This window comes from Podarcis cretensis (assembly GCF_951804945.1).
Source record: "Podarcis cretensis genome assembly, chromosome: 1".
NCBI classification, from domain to species: domain Eukaryota; kingdom Metazoa; phylum Chordata; class Lepidosauria; order Squamata; family Lacertidae; genus Podarcis; species Podarcis cretensis.
The window spans coordinates 122,665,058-122,684,391 of NC_137170.1; the positions used below are offsets into that span (position 1 = coordinate 122,665,058).

Sequence of the window (19,334 nt, forward strand, 5' to 3'; positions counted from 1 at the left end):
ATTCAATTTCGTCTTAATCCTGGCAATAGAACTCGGGATGTTTGCTTTCCACAATACGTTGGCAAATTACTTATTTATAAACTTCATTTCATGCTGCAATCTTTTCAATAGTAACTCCATCAGTTTTCCCCCTGTAGACATAGCACACCATGTCTCCAAGCCGATATTTCATTTTTATCATTTCCACAATTTCCTCTGTGTGTGCAGTAGACATATGAGATGACATCTAAGACCATGCCTGATTTTATAACTCTCTTAATACTGAGGGAACTGCCATGGTATAATGACATCTGCATCATAAATTTCCCCCTATTCATATATCTATTAAGTGGAAATTGGCGCAGATTTTACTTAAGAATGCACCTGACCTTTTTCTGCTTCCATGTACAACGTAAGTGGAACTGTCAGCTGGGGTTTAAGAAGACACAGACAGCACATAGACTGCCAAATATCTTTATGGGGTATGTCTGCAGAGAAGATGTAACATCATTACATCTGCAGGATACTAGCTGATAAAGCTGTTTATCTTAGAGCTGATTCTTGTTTCTTTAACTGACTCTTCACATATTGGAAGATCTACAAATAAGAGGAAATTTTCCACTGTTTTTGCTAATGCACATTAACCTTGAACCGTCATTTGAATGATATTAAAGAGTTCTGCAATTCAACACATTCACGTAGATCAGCCTTCACTAACTTTGGGTCCCTGGATGTTCTTGGGCCCTAGCTTCCATCATCCCTGATCATACTAGCCAAGAAAGATGGAGGTTGTTGTTCAACAACACCGGGGGGCCCAAGTTTGGGGAAGACTGCCATGATGTCAGGGAGCCGTCAAGGAGAACAGGCCATTCGCCGATCAGAGAAGGAAAGTGAAACACTGGCCACCTTACTACAGATAGGTAGCCGTGTTGGTCTGCCATAGTCAAAACAAAATAAAAAAAATCCTTCCAGTAGCACCTTAAAGACCAACTAAGTTAGTTCTTGGTATGAGCTTTCGTGTGCATGCACACTTCTTCAGATACACTGAAACAGAAGTCACCAGAAGTTACTCAGAAGAGTGGTGGGATTGGGTGAAAAAGCAGGGGTGAGAAGGTGAAAAATGGCTTTGTCATGTATAATGAGATAAGAATCCAATGTCTTTGTTCAGACCAGGTCTCTCCATGGTTTTAAGTTTGGTGATAAGTTGCAATTCAGCAGCTTCTCTTTCCATTTTCCTGTAAGACCTATTGCAGTCGTTAAGAGTCGTCAACAGGCTCATCACAGCTACCTGCCAATCACCCAATCCCACCACCCTTCTGAGTAATACCCCTCCCCACCTTCTCACTATATAGAAGGGTCTGGTGACTTCTGTTTCAGTGTATCTGAAGAAGTGTGCATGCACACGAAAGCTCATACCAAGAACTAACTTAATTGGCCTTTAAGGTGCTACTGGAAGGAATTTTTTTATTTTGTTTTGGCCACCTTACTGTTAGCTTAATAAGGAAGCAGAACAGAGAACACATGGAGACTTCTAAGAGTTGCTCCTGTCTAGATGAAGGAGTTACCCAGACTGGCTTGCAACTCCCCCTTCATTCCCTCACCCTCTCTATCAGGCCCCTCTCTCTGCCTACATGAGCCCCAAGGGACCCTCTCTGTGGTTGCCTGGCTCTCTGCTCAGCAATATGCAGCAGATGTCTCGTTCTGGGAGGTGGGGGGACTTGCTGGTTGTCAGCAGAGAACCTGTTTAGGGTGGCTCTATGGGGGAGCTACCAAGCCTGATTTCTGTCCCTGCTCTGTGCTGGGGCACCTGCCTGTTTCCTCCTCTTCAACCTCCCAGCCTCCAGTACTTCCCTCCTCTGGGGTGTGGCCAGTTTCCCACCCCCAGGAGCCAGGATCCAATTCCTCTCCCTCTGTGCTTTCCCCGGGGAGCTCTTGGTCAGACAGCTTCCACCACTCCTCCTTATCCAGCCAGTCCTTGACACATGATGATCTTACATGATCATTGGTTTGCACTCTGCAAAGCAAAGGGTGCTTACACAGAAAAGCAAGCTTCTCTGTGCATGGGTTTTCCTGCTTCTCCAGGTCAGTCAAGGGATGGCAGTCTAGGGATGGTGACTCCAAATTTCATCTGCCTCAGCCAGAATGACCAATAGTCAGGAATGGTAGGACTTGTAACCCAACAACTTCTGGAGGACATCCACAAGACTTGGAGACAGCCCTGAGACTTCAAAGTCTGGACTTCAAAAATGGAATGATATCACATATTCCTTTGGCAACAGATGTGAAAGGAAGAAGACCATGTGACAAAAAAACACCCAATCACATGCATATCCAATGCACTTTCCCAAGGAGTGAGTTCCCCCTTATTAGTGTTTTTTTTCCAAGGAAACTTGTTTAGTTTGGGTTGGATAGTAATTCAAATGGTGGTGCATGGTTGTGAATAGCATTTGATTGTTTTGTTTAATTGGGCAAGTGTGAATTTATTAAAGGCTGAGGATGGGGGGATGCTAAAATCCCAGTTTATTTTTTTCTGATAAAACAGCTGATCAAAAAACTAAGATATGCAATACTAACATTTGTACTGTGTTACTGAGCTATGCCCCCCACAACTGATGACAAGTGAAATGAGTGCACATATTTTCACATTTGAAATGCTGGATTGCATTGATCTAATCCATCATTAAAAAACACTTTGAAATGTATGAGCTTTGACTTCCTACTTAACATTTGGCAGTGCAGGAACATTCCTGTTCTGCCACACATCTTCAGCAATCATTTTTATCACAGGCAATTATTCTTACCAAACTGTAACATATTTAACTTGCATTTGCAGTGATTTTGAATAGTTTACATACATCCCTTTTATCTAACAGATAGATAGAAAACCCCTAAAACTTTTTTAAAAAAATCTTTTGGGAGAAGTGGTAATGTGTACCAGGCAGTTGGTGCCAATAGGTACCTGGAGTACAGTTCCTAGACACTGGCCATAATCCACTGATTTCAAAATGCTTAGGAATTTTGAAGTCTGAAACAGTTTGCAACCTTTGCCTTCAGTAAAAGAGAATTTCCAAGGGAAATGGCAGCCAGTACCTTCACTCCCCCACAAAAAATGTGACAAGCACATATGAGTGGAGTGCTAAAAATGTACACCATGTGTTACTCCTTGCATTTATTGAGTAAAGAATGAAAATGAAGCCAAATGGGCCCTATGCGATTCAGTTTTCCATTCATTACAAAGCAAATGCACGACCCCAATACCCAAGGCCCCATCTTCTGCACCAGTGCAATTTTTAAGCCAGAAAAGGAATAGAGTAGAGATGTCGAGCTAAGGGTCAAAACCTGAGACCATAAGATCCCACAGCTAGATTTGGTTCCATGAACTGTACAAGAATTTGGCTGCAGCCATGTGCCGAAATAAATCCTCTCACTTCTGAAAACTTCCCATGCTGCTCTTTAAACAAACAGGCAATCCAGTCCATTCCATTTCTCTTGTGAAATAAAATCACAAAAGGACCTGGAGCTCCACAGACTGAGCTTTAACATGACTTGAAAGCTCCATTTCACGTTTTGTGTTCCAAACTGCTCCTTATTGAATCCATAATAATAAAAACAAAAACTTGGATGATTTTGATTACCCATGCCCCTCAAATAAGATATATCTCATTTACATATTATAATCACTGCAGCTCCCACTATCCTGGCTACATTTAATAGGCATTCCGATAATGTAGATGGCGGTTTTTCTTCAGCATCAGTAGGTGTGATGGGGATGGCATGAAACAAATGGAAAAGGTTGAGCAAACCTGCAGCTAGCAAGCCTTCCTGAAGCTGCCGATGAAGGCCATGAGTATTGAGAAGGCAATGCTCATATTTCATTATTGCTGCATAAACCAAGCAGTGGCTCACATGTTACTTCCTTCTGCTTTGTGCAATTAATTTCTGTTAATTGCTTGGCAGCCACAGGCACTGGGTCGGCAACCCTTTTTCTAGACAGAGCTGATGCAACACCAGTCGCTAGAAGGTTAAATGTTTTGTTTCTTCTCATTCAGAATTATATTTAAGATAACTTCCATGGCCACAGATGTTTTAGCTAAGGTGCTTCCAAGTAAGCGAAGACAAGCCAAAGGACAGAAGGTTATGCATAGTGAATCCAAGTCATATATAAGTGCTTTCTTTTACACTGCCAACAAGCCAGCTAAATGTTTTCCCCTTCCAAGAAACATAATATTTAGAAGAATTCCTTCCATATCTAGAAAAGAAATAAAAACGGGCTAACAATTATGCTTCCCCATGCATAGAAAAACTGGTTCTTTATAAGGAAATTAACAACGTTGTTCTGATAAGCCAATGTTCTAAAGAAGGGATGGGGAGTTAGCAGCCTTCCAGATGTTGGATGACAACGCACAGTATCCCTGACCATTGGTCAATGTGGCTAATGGGAGTTGGAATCCAATCTTCTCTTTGGAGATCACTTGTAGTCGAGTAAGATTGTCTTCCATGAACATGGTTTTAATAGTGAGTCCGTAAGTGACTGTGGAGGCCAGTTCTGGATCCACATGTCCTTCCACAGTGGGGACATAGGTTTCCGGGAGGGAGTTGATCACGGTGAGGGTTTGTCAAGTGTCCCTTCCTCTTAGCACATTTCTCCCTTTCGTCCTGAGTTCGAGCATCTTCACAGCCCATGACACCTTTTGTTCATGTGTGTGCATGTATGTTTATGCCTCCCACCCCATAAATATGACAGGGTAACTCCTACAATGGCTATATTATTCCAGCTCTACAAAAAATGTCAATATCTATTATTTTTGTATGGGCACACTGACATACTTTTAAAAGGCTTGAAGTAGCCTGTATTTGCAGGCAAACTCCGCAGTGGCCTGCACAGCAATATTAAATGTACAACTCTTCGTTTCAGGCAAGAGGGTATGTTAATATGTGGATTTGTTAGTCTGCAAGAGATGTCTGTCAGACATTAAGCCTATCACAGTGTTTGTGTGTGAGAGAGCTGCTCACAGCTGCTTGACCTGAATTCACATGCTGGGATGACAGGCTGAGATGAAACAGAAGAAACCCCCCAGGAGAAAAGAAAGAAAGAAAGCAAATCAAACTGAAAGATGGAACCATAAACAGAGCTAGACCCTCATCAGTTTTATAGATATGGAGAGTGAAAACTCGTAGCCAGTCTTCATGGTTGCCTTTCTATGATAAAATAAAACTCAAGGTAGCTTGCAGATTGAAGAAGAAAAGAAAATATTACAAACATTACCTAATAAAACAAACTGCAGAAATACATCATCATAAAAAACCATAATGACAACAGGAGATAAATATGATCAAAGTCTCAGCTTAAAAAGAGGCCTGCTGGAATAAAAGCTATCTGGAAAGATGTTTGAGATAGAGATGGGAGAAGGGGAAGACTGATGAACTTCTATTGGGAGGCTATTCCATTGTTTAGGTACCACAGCTGGAATGGCCCCATCTCTCTTATCTGCATAAGTAACACTCCTGTCAGTGAAGGAACAAGGAGGAAGGGTCCGATAATTGGACACAGATCCAGTAGCAGATGGTGAGGTGGAGCAATGCTGCTTACCTGACCTCCTAGCAGGTGGGTCACTGCTGCTTACCAGGAGGCAGGGTGGGAGGGGCAAAGCAGCATGGGGGTCAGCACTGTTCAAAGGCACTGGAAGAAGGATCACATTGGCTCCATCAGTGCATTTGCACAGTGCTGACCTCCTCACTGTAAGCAGCAATGACTCACCTGTCGGGAGGTCAAGGAGACATTGTCTCCACACAGGGCTGTCTTAAGCATATGCAGCGCCAGGGTGCAAAGATCTGCCCGGCGCACCCCCCAGCCCAGTGCAACAAACCAGCCCGAGGAGTCGGCGTTAGCGATTAAGCAAAGCCGGGCGCCTTGTGGTGTGAGCAACGTGCACTGGGTGGGCCTCTCCATGGCCCACACCAATCCCAGGCGTGCAGGAGGGCGGAGGCAATGACCGCTCCCCGCTTAAAATGGGGGGCGCCCTTTGCGTGGACGCGTGCAGCCCCTAGATCTGGAGCGGCCCCAACAGCATAGGCTTGGCTTTGCCTTCCCCCAGGTGGGATACCTGGAGGTCTCCGCCTATCTCAGTCAGTTGTCCAATCCCACCTGGGGGGAAGTGTTGCCAAGGAGACCAGGCCAGGTAGGGGAGGGATTACCTGCCCACACAATAGAGGGAGGATCTTACCTGGGAATCCTCACTTGGCTCCAGAGCTTCTCCCACCCTACCCACCCTCAGTTAATGTCTTATTTTGCAGGTTAACTTTTCTTCACAGGTTTTGCAGGTTAATTTTTCTTCACAGGTATGCGGGCGCTGCTACGTTAAGGTCGCTGTTAAAGGGCCGGAAAGGAATTTCCCAGCCTCAGAGCCTCGCTGGCTCACTTGCCCCCGAACTCACGGCGCAGCAGAAGAGCCAGCCTCGGCACTTCGACCGGTAGGCTCTTCCCCAGACTCCAACTCTCGGACCCCAGACTCTTGGCCTGGCACCCCTGAAAGCCCAGCGCCTGGGTGCCCCGCACCCCTGGCGCCTATGATTTAGACGTCCCTGTCTCTATACCTCACCATCTATGACTGTGCAGATCTCAAATGGGCATATAAGGGAGGAAGCAATTGCTGGTAAATCAATGAAGTTGGCATGAAATTGGCCTAATACTGTATTTCCTGGCAGCCCAAGTCTGGCAGATTTTTCTTTAACTATTAACTATGGTTATTATTATATTATATTATTATTATTATATTATTATTATTATTATTATATTATTATTATTATATTATATTATATTATTATAGTGGGACGCAGGTGGCGCTGTGGGTTAAAGCCTCAGCGCCTAGGGCTTGCCGATCGAAAGGTCGGCGGTTCGAATCCCTGCGGCGGGGTGCGCTCCCGCTGCTCGGTCCCAGCGCCTGCCAACCTAGCAGTTCGAAAGCACCTCCGGGTGCAAGTAGATAAATAGGGACCGCTTACCAGCGGGAAGGTAAACGGCGTTTCCGTGTGCGGCTCTGGCTCGCCAGAGCAGCGATGTCACGCTGGCCACGTGACCCGGAAGTGTCTCCGGACAGCGCTGGCCCCTGGCCTCTTGAGTGAGATGGGCGCACAACCCCAGAGTCTGTCAAGACTGGCCCGTACGGGCAGGGGTACCTTTACCTTTACCTTTATGGTTATTATAGTTTCTGAGACTTTTTTTAGATCAACCCTTCTTACCTGTTTATGATGATTGTCACTTGTGGCTTTGCCTCCATTGATAGGGGCAATATCTGCACCATTTTGTGACCCTGTCTCCTTTTGTGCTCCTTTTAGATGTGGCAGCCAGTTTTTGTAATGCCCCCCATCTCCTCTAGCCACAGCAGCCATTTTGTGACTAGCACCCATGGCACTTTCGCAACATTCCAAATGCACCCGCTGACCCAAAATGGTTGGTGACTCACGAGACAGACGGACAGCAAGCAAGGTTGTATTTTTGCCACCTGAAAGAACAATATGCAAAATTCCTGCATCACTCTTGTGTTGTCAGAGAAAGCTCAATTTAAAATATAGTTTGAAAGAATTAAAGCTGGATTTTATTTTACTGTAGTTTTTTTTGTTATATTTTGTAAAGCTCTTTTTGTGCTTTATTATTGGTGGTTATTTTTGTAAGAAGCCCAGTCACTTTCTGCATCATCATAGGTACTTTTAAGACACGGAGAAAACATTTCTGGATGATTTCACTGTAGGACTGGATTCAGTAATGTTCTGGCTTACATTTGTGCACACATAAGGAAGATTACTTTGTAAGTTCCTCAGCAGTTATCCAGAGCTCCACCAAAATGAATCACCTTCTTAGAAAACCAAGTCTTCAAATACTTTTCTGGCCTAAAAGCTGATCTTATTTATTTATTTGTTCTGTTTGCTATGACAAGTTAGACCCAGATTTTTATTTTTTTTTATAATAATTTTTATTAATTTTCCAATTTTTAACACAAAACAACAACAACAACAACACACAAACATCAACAAATACAAACACATACAAAGATATCATTTCTTAACCTCATTTTCATAAGCCTCTTTTCTCGGACTTCCCCATACCTCACCCTTTTTGCATCCTTATTTTACAGTTTTTCAACAACTCTTTTTGCCAATTAAGTTTAAGCTCATTATCATTCTCAATTTTACCTTAAATCATCAAACAGTTTTTGCTGCAATTCTGCATCTCCCTTCCCCTTGACATTTTATCACTCCTCTATTTTACAACAGTTCTTAAGATATACTTTAAACTTCTTCCAATCTTCCTCCACTGTCTCTTTCTCTTGGTCGCGGATTCTGCCGGTCATTTCTGCCAGTCCTATAAAATCAATCACTTTCGTCTGCCATTCTTCCAGTGTGGGTAGTTCTTGTGTCTTCCAATACTTTGCTAAAAGGATCCTTGCTGCTGTAGTGGCGTACATAAAAAAAGTCTTATCCCTCCTTAACACCAATTGGCCGACCATGCCCAGGAGAAATGGGCACTTTTCTTGTGAAAAGTACACTTAAGTACCTTCTTAATTTCATTATAAATCATTTCCCAGAAGGCCTTAATCCTTGGGCAGGTCCACCAAAGGTGAAAGAAGGTACCTTCAGCTTCATTACATTTCCAACATTTATTATTGGGCAAATGATAAATCTTCGCAAGCTTGACTGGGGTCATGTACCACCTATAAATCATTTTCATAATATTTTCTTTTAAGGCATTACCTGCCGTGAATTTAATACCGGTGGTCCATAACTGTTCCCAGTCAGCAAACATAATGTCATGACCTATGTCCTGTGCCCATTTGATCATAGCTGGCTTAACAGTTTCATCTACTGTATTCCACTTCAGCAACAGGTTATACATTCTTGATAAATTCTTAGTATTGGGTTCTAACAATTCTGTTTCTAGTTTCGATTTCTCCACCTGGAATCCAATTTTCCTGTCTTGTTTAAAAGTCTCCATTATTTGATAATAATGGAGCCAATCTCGTACTTTAGACTTTATTTTCTCATAGCTCTGTAAGTTAGACCCAGATTTTGAACTTGTTTGAAGAGGAGATTCCTGTCTTGCCACTATTGAATCCTGCCCAGAACATCTGTAAAGATTTATATTCTGAGCCCTTAGTAACTTTACTAAGCGACACAAGCCTGCAGGAAAATATGTTTTTTATTTATAGAATAATTTTGAAAGTTGTACATTTTCCTTGCCTTGAGGATAGTTTGCCTCACAATATGCTGGCAGAAAATTCTCAACCTGTGGGTCCCCAGATGTTGTTGGACTACAACTCCCATCATCCCTGAGCTCTGGCCTTGCTAGCTAGGGGTGATGGGAGTTGTAGTTCAACAACATCTGGGGACCCACAGGTTGAGAAAGGCTGGTTTATAAGCTGTTTTATAACTACGCTCTTAGTAAGGGAGGTGAAATTGCTGCATAATGAAGCACATACACTGTGTGTAAAAAAAAAGTCCATAGTTGTAGTTCACCAGCATCTGAAGAGTCACTGGTTCCCTGTCCTAATGAACTTAAGCATGGAGACTTGTAAAGTTGATCAACCGTCTTCATTCAGGAAATGATTAAGATATGACTAAGCTGAACAGTTCAGTAGCTGGTAAAAAAATATATATATATTACCAGCTACTGAACTGTTCAGCTTAGTCATATCTTAATCATTTCCTGAATGAAGACGGTTGATCAACTTTACAAGTCTCCATGCTTAAGTTCATTAGGACAGGGAACATTAGGACAGTAAGATATATATATTATCTTACTGGAATTATCACATGGAATTATTTCTGTGGCTCTTTCTTCCCCATTGTTTATATGTTCCAGTGTCTGGCAACACTTTAAAACCATAGACTTGCGGGAATATTCCTAGAGAAACCCAATAGACTTAAAAACCATCTACTTCAATCACCTTACTCTTTCCCATACCAAGATTCCTAAAAGATTGCTCTATACCAGTGGTTCTCAACATGTGGGTCCCCAGATGTTGTTGGACTACAACTCCCATCATCCCTGAGCTCTGGCCTTGCTAGCTAGGGATGATGGGAGTTGTAGTCCAACAACATCTGGGGACCCAAAGGTTGAGAACCGCTGCTCTATACCATAAATATTACAAAATGTGACAGCCAGAGAAGTGAAGAAACTCAAAAAGCCATGCCAGAAATCAGGAGTAGCCAGTGTTGATGTTCTCCAATGTTGTAGAACTCTTAGCTACTATCAGCCCCAGCAAGCATGGCCAATGGTCAGGGATTATGGGAGTGGTAGTCCAACGACACCTGGCAGGCAACTCATTGGCCACCCCTTCTTTAAATGATGAGGTTTTCCATCCATCCATCCATGGTATGAAGAACATTGTGTTGCACTCTAGACACTGAACCTAGGGCAGAATAGCTGTGGGCTAGATTCTTAATCATTGGGTAGACCAGGGGAAGGAAGGAGGTTAAGAACTCCTTCGTCTTTAAGTTTGCTAATATGAGTAAGTAGTTGCCATTTGTTGTACAGGAGAGAAAAAGAAAAGCCTTGCATTGAGACTACACTAGAAGTTTCCAACCTCATGTCATGACACTGGGTAACCCTGGCTAACAAAGCTACTACAGGGGGAGTACAAATGTGCCTTTGTGTGCAGCTGACTGCAGAGGTCCATGCAATACTCAAACCTTGCATATACATAATACTAATGATTGGTATTTTGCTAGATAAGTAATACAGTTGTACCTTGGATCTCAAATACCCTGGCTCCTGAACAAATCGGCTCCCAAATGATCGAAACCCAATCAGAAGCTGTGCTTTGGTTTCTGAACGTTTTGGAAGTCGAACAGACTTCTGGAACAGATTCCGTTTGACTTCCAAGGTACAACAGTAGTACTGTATTTGCAGCCCTTGAGCCATCCAAGACCTGAGTCCATACACTGCAAAGGGGTTTTCATATTTGCTTGAACCCATCATCCCCCTCACCTGGGAAACCTAGGAACCCATTTTTAGTGTGTGCTTTGCCACACTGCAGGGACACCAGGAGAACATTATATCAACCACATCTTTACTTTGATGTATTGGAATAATGAAAGAGAATCACATTGCAACAGCAATGCACAGTTTGTTCCAATTCCCCCACTTTTGCTGTGATTCTTGCTGAGGAGCAGCTGCAGCAATTCACATAGGATGGTCCAGTAGCCTTTAGTAAGTACAACTCATTGGTTTTGCTCTCCAATTTGTTAATTGGAGGTGGCGTGAGAGCATGAGCCGGGGTTATGCAGACCAGTTTGAGTCATCTGGTCTCTGTCATCGTCTTTCAGTGGGTAGCTTGTCCAGAATCTCATGCTCACTCTGATGAAACCATATATCAGCCCGCTGAAACCCTCTTCATTCCTCCCCTCCAATGCAATCCCAGTCATGTGAGTGATAAGAGCTCATGGATCCCACATCTCCCTTGAGTTTGCAACACCCAGTACCTGGCTGCAAACCCTTTATGCATTCAAGATGAGCTTCTGCAATGAGGAGACTATAGTACTCATACAGATGCCTGGATGATTCATGAATAGGGCAAACTCCCGACTACAGAAGTTCAGCTTAAAAGCATGGCAGGCTGATAGGATAGGCCTTTGGCAACACAGTGGAGGAGATGAGGTCAATGAGCATACTCCCAAACATATATGCACACACAATTGGAATCTCTGTGTATTTTGGCCAATCGTGGACACCGTGAAGAATGTTTTGCAGCTGAACCGAATATCACCCTATAATAAAATTGCCTAGAGTTTGTTTCAGTTAAAAAGCTTTATCCCAGAAGGGCTAGGTCACATGTTACAGTTGCTTCTTGGAGATGGGTGTTAAAGGCAAACTATCATTCATGCTTTCAATTCACCACATTGTGCAGCTGGTTTTCTTCATGCCATGGCAAATAGTCATGAAATGTCAACACTGTGATGGCCAGGCCTTGGGCCCTGGGCCTCAGTTTAGTCGATTTACCTGACAGGAAAAGCAGGTGAAATTCCCATGCACTTAACTTGTGCATAGAAATGAAGAACCATCTTTCCCATCTAGTTGCTGCACTGCTTTCCCCCATCTGCAACTTTCTTCCAGATAACATGTCTCTCTCATTTTAATTGAAACCATCCCCCCCTGGAAAGTCTCCATTTTGGAAATGCTTTTTTGGTCAGGTTTGAGTTCACTAATTAGGCTCAGCTTTTTTCTTTCAGGAGGATGGAAATTCTTACTGCTGTTGATCTCATTCTGATAGGGTAACACATTTTCCAACTGAAGATGGATAAAATGTCTGGGAAAGATGTAATATTGTGCACTGTTTTAATTGCCAAAGTTGGACATTTTCCTCTGAAAAGGAGAGAGGGCAGTTAAAATAGGAGGGTTAGGAAGAGAATAAAACAAGCTGGCCGGAATAAGTCTTTTGCGAGTGATAAGAGTTTTGCATGCACCTTTTTAGCCAGTCAATAGGAATAACTGAATCATAGAATCATAGAATCATAGAGTTGGAAGAGACCACAAGGGCCATCGAGTCCAACCCCCTGCCAAGCAGGAAACACCATCAGAGCACTCCTGACATATGGTTGTCAAGCCTCTGCTTAAAGACCTCCAAAGAAGGAGACTCCACCACACTCCTTGGCAGCAAATTCCACTGTCAAACAGCTCTTACTGTCAGGAAGTTCTTCCTAATGTTTAGGTGGAATCTTTTTTCTTGTAGTTTGGAACCATTGCTCCGTGTCTGCTTCTCTGGAGCAGCAGAAAACAACCTTTCTCCCTCCTCTATGTGACATCCTTTTATATATTTGAACATGGCTATCATATCACCCCTTAACCTCCTCTTCTCCAGGCTAAACATGCCCAGCTCCCTTAGCCGTTCCTCATAAGGCATCATTTCCAGGCCTTTGACCATTTTGGTTGCCCTCCTCTGGACACGTTCCAGTTTGTCAGTGTCCTTCTTGAACTGTGGTGCCCAGAACTGGACACAGTACTCCAAGTGAGGTCTGACCAGAGCAGAATACAGTGGCACTATTACTTCCCTTGATCTAGATGCTATACTCCTATTGATGCAGCCCAGAATTGCATTGGCTTTTTTAGCTGCCACGTCACACTGTTGGCTCATGTCAAGTTTGTGGTCAACCAAGACTCCTAGATCCTTTTCACATGTACTGCTCTCAAGCCAGGTGTCACCCATCTTGTATTTGTGCCTCTCATTTTTTTTTGCCCAAGTGCAATACTTTACATTTCTCCCTGTTAAAATTCATCTTGTTTGTTTTGGCCCAGTTCTCTAATCTGTCAAGGTCGTTTTGAAGTGTGATCCTGTCCTCAGGGGTGTTAGCCACCCCTCCCAGTTTGGTGTCATCTGCAAATTTGATCAGGATGCCCTTGAGTCCATCATCCAAATCGTTGATAAAGATGTTGAATAAGACCAGGCCCAAGACAGAACCCTGTGGCACCCCACTAGTCACTCTTCTCCAGGATGAAGAGGAACCATTGATGAGCACCCTTTGGTATAATATAAAACTGATATAAAATAACTGATATAATATAACTGGTATAATATAACTGATATAAAAGCCAACTTGCTTTGGACATTGAAGTGGCTGAGTGTATATTTGGCCACATGTAATGAAACAATATGGCAGTGGTTGTTAAGCTGTGCTGTCTGAAAGTTGAAAAATAGGACTTGGGCTGGTGCTAGCTGATTGGCTACTATTTTATGTTCCTTGATTCATTTCACTAGAGAAAGTAGGAGAGGAAAAGGGTGGTGGAAAGCCCTGTGGGTGGGAACTATCAGGAGCCTGAAAATAAAACACGCTAAACATGTGGTGATGTTGATGACTAAAACTTACTAGCATACCCTCCAGCAAGTCCCAACGGAAAACTGGGACATGCGTTCTTCAGGGCTGCACTCCTGCATGAGTCACGTAACGTGCGCGAGAACACAATGCCCCAAAACAATGCTCATTTTCCCAAGCTTAATTACGCTAGGACCGCCTCTTTCCATATGAACCTACCTAGACCTTGAGATCATCTTCTGAGGCCCTTCTTCATGTGCCTCCTCCTTCAGAGATTCAGAGTGTGGCAACACGAGAACGGGGCCTTCTCTGCAGTGACTTCCTGTCTGTGGAATGCTCTCCCCAGGGAAGTTTGCCTGGCGCTTTCATTATACACCTTTAGGCGCCAGACAAAAATGTTCCTTTTTAACCAGGCCTTTGGTTGATCTGATTTACATCCTATGCCCTTTTAAAATGTGTTTTTTTTGGGGGGGGATGGGGTCTATTGGGTTGTTGGTTTTATTTCTATTAGGTATTTTGTGGTTTTATATCTTGATTTTATTCTGTGAACCTCCCTGAGACCCCCGGGTATAGGGCGGTATATAAATTCAGTCAATAATAATAATAATTTTTTTTTCAGTTCTCCACATTTCCGCCTCACTTTGCTTTAAAAACAAACAACTTATGAAAAGTTACTCGTATTTTAGTGCAAATTATTCCTTATACTCTTGTATGCAAATGTGCCTAATATGATGCATTTTGGTTGTTATTTGCACAAGTACATGCCTTTTTATGCATGCATTACACCAGTTTAAACATCTTTGTACACACTACTTGGCTGGAGAACTGTTCTGCAAGATTCAGTACAATTTTCAATAAATGGCTGTGTTTCAGTTCACATATTGTTCCAAAAAGTGCAATGTTGGTACGCTTCCCCATTGATGTGCACAAAATTGAATTTCTTCCCTCTCCCTAGTGACAACTCCAAATTGATTTAGCCCATTGTAATGAGAAAGCTTCTAATCCGCACCCAGACCGTCTATATATGGAAGGCCTCTTATTTCCATATAAAAGAAAGATGAATTTCCATGTGGATTTTTTTTTTAATTAAAAACAAACCAACCACAAATGAATGGGTCTATGGGTTAACACATGCAAACATAGCATGGACTGGAAACAGGGTGATTCATCTATCCTACAAAGTAATGTCAGTGACCGAACCTGAATCCAGAACACATGTTTACCACTAAGCAATGGTCCCAAGTGCAGGCCTGCCATATTTTGAAGAGCAAAAAAAGAAGACACATTTGCTGACTTTTACTTTTAACTATGGATCGCTATGATGACTTAACCCATGAAAAAGAGGACTTGTCCTGGGGGAAAAAGGACATATGGCAACACTTACTAAGTGTTTCAAGAATCTTGGCCATTTTGGGGGAGGTAGAAGTTCACCATTACTACAAAGAATCTTCTTGGTTAACCAGCATGGGAAAAGAATGGTTGCCATATGGAGAAACTTATACATCAAGCTTTCTTTATTTATAATTATCACAAAAACATGCCGTTGGTTTTGATTTACTGTATACGCATACATACATACATGTGGAGATGGTAAAACGCCACAAATACATTGACTATCATTTCCAGACAGCAAAGAACAATGGAGTTTAATTGTCCCTGTTGATTAGTTTTGCATTCTTTCTCTCGTTCTACTTAGGATGTATTTCATGCTCATTTTAAGTTGCCAGGCCACTTTCAGCAAGATTTCAGTGACACCAAAAATATATTTCCTTAAATATAAGAATGAATGATGAAGACAAGCCAAATCATTTATCTCAATTGTTTGGCAAAAGAAGATCTGTGTCTACAGGCATCTCAGAGTTATCAGTCCCGAAGAAGATCCAATTTCTGCACAATGACAAATCTTGTACAATTCATACTTGTTTAAACCTATATGGTCATACTCATACTCAGAGTTGGCAGACTCATTGAAATTAATGGATGTAGCTAACTTTAGCCCATTAATTTCAATGTGCTTATTCCATGTATGACTTATTCATATACAACTCTGGAGCAATTGCAGTACTGTGATGGATGGGAAAACAACCACAGAATGTTTAATTTTATTCACCAACTTCAGAAAAATAGATATTCAGCAGCCATGCTTGGTGGAAACTTGCGGTCTGTCGTCTTTTGGGTGAAGCCTACTGAAGACCTTCCTGTCTCAACCATCTTTCAAACTTTCTTGGTTTGCATCTGTATTGAAAATAGTACCTTGGGTTAAGAACTTTGCTTCAGGATGAGAACCGAAATCGTGCAGCAGCGGCACGGCGGCAGCAGGAGGCCCCATTAGCTAAAGTGGTGCTTCAGGTTAAGAACAGTTTCAGGTTAAGAACAGATCTCCAGAATGAATTAAGTTATTAACCCGAGGTACCACTCTAGAGGCAAATGTGCTGGAGATGGAGCAGGGAAAGACATGGACACATAGGATCTATAACCTTCTCAGATCTCACCCAAACAAAACAGGGTGAAACGCACACTAGCCCTCCAGAAAAGTTGTTTTTGAAAAAGAGCCTGGAATGGTGAAGAGGGAAGAAGAATATCACTCTGTCCTCAATCAGGTAAAGGTAAAAATCCCCTGGACAGTCAAAGGTGACTATGGGGTGCGGCACTCATTTCGCTTTCAGGCTGAGGGAACCAGCATTTGTCCACAGACAGCTTTCCAAGTCATGTGGCCAGCATGACGAAACTGCTTCTGGTGCAACGGGACATCATGATGAGTGCCAGAGTGCATGGAAACGCCGTTTACCTTCCTGCCGCAGCAGTACCTATTTATCTACTTGCATTAGTGTGCTTTCAAACTGCTAGGTTGGCAGGAGCTGGGACAGAGCAACGGGAGCTCACTCCATCACATGGATTCAAACTGCTGACCTTCCGCTCAGCAAGCACAAGAGGCTCAGTGGTTTAGACCACAGCACCACCCACGTCCCTCATTCAGTAGGGTATTGAAAAAGGTGGTTCATTGACATTCGACCCTATCCTTTGAACTGCTCTGTTCTTATGTTACATATAGAAAAGAGAGAATGAAGATTAGTAACATATATGGCTATAACTCCCCACCCCCAGTATACAAGTAAAAGAAGTAGAGCTATTAAGTATAGTTGGGTAGACATTATGATTTACTGAAGTGAATTGAGAAGATTATTTGGATATTTAATGCACCAATGAAAAATACATTGTGTGTGTGTTAGAATAATTGATTGTACTTATTTAAAAAATACGTATGTGATGCACTAGTTTTCTAATACTTTTTTTAAAAAAGTAAGATTTTTGAGGGAGTGAATATCAAATCTAGTATGGGGATATCCCTTACTTTATAAATGTTGGATTTTATCCCAAATTGCTAGTCAAAGAGGTGAAAACTGACCACATATTAAAGATTCCCTGCAGGAATATATTCTTGAAAAAATGTCATCTTGTGCTGAATTACTTGCACAAATTCAGATAATTTGCGCAGAATAGGTAACAGATGTGAATTTCACAGCCACTTCTCAGAATGATACAGCTATGATCAAGAAAGTATAATGTTGAATTCACATTAAAAAGTAAACAAAATGCACATATAGATGCCCTATGTATTCATTCTGAGCACTCCATACAAGGAGGGATTTTGTGAGCATAACACAAGGGTCGGGTGTCTAACAATGTCTATGGCTGTAGTCCACAACCGACCTTAGGTACCCCTGCCCGTACGGGCCAGTCTTGACAGACTCTGGGGTTGTGCGCCCATCTCACTTAAGAGGCCAGGGGCCAGCGTTGTCCGGAGACACTTCCGGGTCACGTGGCCAGCGTGACATCGCTGCTCTGGCGAGCCAGAGCCGCACACAGAAACGCCGTTTACCTTCCCGCTGGTAAGCGGTCCCTATTTATCTACTTGCACCCGGAGGTGCTTTCGAACTGCTAGGTTGGCAGGCACTGGGACCGAGCAGCGGGAGCGCACCCCGCCGCAGGGATTCGAACCGCCGACCTTTCGATCGGCAAGTCCTAGGCGCTGAGGCTTTAACCCACAGCGCCACCTGCGTCCCACAACCGACCTTACTACACACTAAAAATATGCATTAAAAATTGTGCATAGCTGAAAACACAAGTTCTTGCACATGCTGCAGCTAAGCTTGCCTGCTTATTCCCTTAGCTTCCCACAAGTCCCTGTGTGCAAGGCTCCCACATACTGTATACTTGCATACTTGCATACCTATCACCCAGGCAAATCCAGAGAAGGACTGTCTGTGATTCTGGCCAACAAATGATTGTTTTTGTTGTTTTGTCTATGTGTTTGTTTACTTTTGAGTGTGGTTTTATTTACTCTCTGGTTTTATCTTCTTGCAATCATAGAATTTTAGAGTTGAAAGGCAGCACAAGAATGTGGTCATTGCACTCTGTGTGCTTGTCAGACAACATACCAACCCCGAAAAGTCAGTTGCACTATATTATTTTCCGTTCAGCAGCCTAATAGCCCACGGATAGAAACTGTTTTTTAGCTTGTTGGTACGGCTGATTATACTTCTATATCTCCTGCCTGAGGGTAGAAGATTAAATAGGTGCTGGCCGGGGTGTGAATCGTCCCTGAGAATTTTTCTCGCTCTCCTAATAATAATAATAATAATTTATTATTTATACCCCGCCTATCTGGCTGGGCCTCCACAGCCACTCTGGGTGGCTTCCATAGAAACCAAAAATACAGTAAAATATCACACGTTAAAAACTTCCCTGAACAGGGCTGCCTTAAGATGTCTTCTGAATGTCAGGTAGTTGTTTATCGCTTTGACATCTGCTGGAAGGGTGTTCCACAGGGCGGGCGCCACTACCAAGAAGGCCCTCTGCCTGGTTCCCTGTAGCTTTGCTTCTCGCAATGAGGGAGAAGGCCCTCGGTGCTGGACCTCAGCGTCCGGGCAGAAGGATGGGGGTGGAGATGCTCCTTCAGGTATACTGGACCTAAGGCAACGATCCCTTGCAATGTCATCTAGTGAACTCAGGGGACAGCCCATGATATCTTGGGCTATGTTCACCACCCTCTGTAAAGACTTTCGGTCCGTGGCTGTCAAGCCAACGTACCACACTGTGATACAATATGAGAGGACACTTTCTATTGTGGACCGGTAGAAGGAGGTCGTCAATTGTTGTTTAACATTGTTCTTTCACAAGACCCTGAGGAAATGGAGTCTCTTTTGGGCCTTCCTAACCACCTGAGTTATATTGTTTTTCCAAGTGAGGTCTTCAATAAGTTAACTCCCAGGAATTTAAAGGAAGAGACTCTCTCCACACAACCCCCCCCCCCCATATACAACAGGGCTAGTTCCCCTCTCTTCCTCCGAAAGTCCAACACCATCTCCTTTGTCTTGCTGATATTTAGGTGCAAGTTGTTCTCTAGGCACCATGTGGAGACTTTTTGAACCTCCTCCCTATACGCTGATTCATCTCCACCTGTAATTAGACCCATTATGGTAGTATCATCTGCAAACTTAATAATTGCAGTGGATGGATCAGATGAAATACAGTAATATGTATACAATGAC

The 19,334-nt window shown here is 42.9% G+C and overlaps 2 long non-coding RNA genes across 2 annotated transcripts in view; one reads left to right on the plus strand and one right to left on the minus strand.

Annotated features, from left to right (window-relative positions):
- Nucleotides 1-7,346, minus strand: part of LOC307220837 — a 31,125-nt gene extending 23,779 nt beyond the window's left edge. The window contains exon 1 of the long non-coding RNA XR_013841126.1: nucleotides 7,219-7,346. This is a non-coding gene — a long non-coding RNA (uncharacterized lncRNA). The remainder of the gene's footprint in view (nucleotides 1-7,218) is intronic.
- Nucleotides 1-19,334, plus strand: part of LOC307220479 — a 371,449-nt gene that overhangs the window by 315,329 nt on the left and 36,786 nt on the right. The gene's annotated exons all lie outside the window — the stretch shown is intronic.